Source organism: Acanthisitta chloris, unplaced genomic scaffold (genome assembly GCF_000695815.1).
Source record: "Acanthisitta chloris isolate BGI_N310 unplaced genomic scaffold, ASM69581v1 scaffold12883, whole genome shotgun sequence".
NCBI lineage: Eukaryota > Metazoa > Chordata > Aves > Passeriformes > Acanthisittidae > Acanthisitta > Acanthisitta chloris.
The window spans coordinates 19,865-20,279 of record NW_008664350.1 but is presented as its reverse complement, the minus strand read 5'-3'; the positions used below and the strand labels follow the sequence as shown (position 1 = coordinate 20,279).

Here is a 415-nt window from a genome sequence, read left to right as displayed (position 1 = left end):
CCTCCGGCCGCTCGCCCACCGCCGCCTCCCGGGATGTGCTGAGGCGGCGAGTCCGCCCGCAGCCCCTCCGAGGTGAGCGAGGAAGCGTTTCAGGGGGCTCCGTGGCGAGGCGGGGGGGGCCCGGGGGCGCCATGGCAACCCCGCATCCCCCCGCATCCCCCCGCCCCTAGGGGATGCTGTGAGCTGTGTTGATGCTTTTAAGTCCTAAAAGCTTCGTGGCGCGCTCGCAGTTGGCTCTTCCAGCAGTTTTTTAGGTATCCCCCCGCCCCTAGGGGATGCTGTGAGCTGTGTTGATGCTTTTAAGTCCTAAAAGCTTCGTGGCGCGCTCGCAGTTGGCTCTTCCAGCAGTTTTTTAGGTGCCCAACCCTTCCCTTGTGGCTCCCTGAGGTTAGGAGAAAACTCCCTCTATATCTCT

The 415-nt window shown here is 63.1% G+C and overlaps 1 protein-coding gene across 1 annotated transcript in view; it reads left to right on the top strand.

The window, feature by feature from the left end:
- Positions 1-3: 3 nt before the first annotated feature.
- Positions 4-415, top strand: part of NAA60 (N(alpha)-acetyltransferase 60, NatF catalytic subunit) — a 17,123-nt gene continuing 16,711 nt past the window's right edge. Inside the window, exon 1 of the mRNA XM_009071317.1 lies at positions 4-72. The gene's annotated coding sequence lies outside the window, so the exon portion shown is untranslated. The remainder of the gene's footprint in view (positions 73-415) is intronic.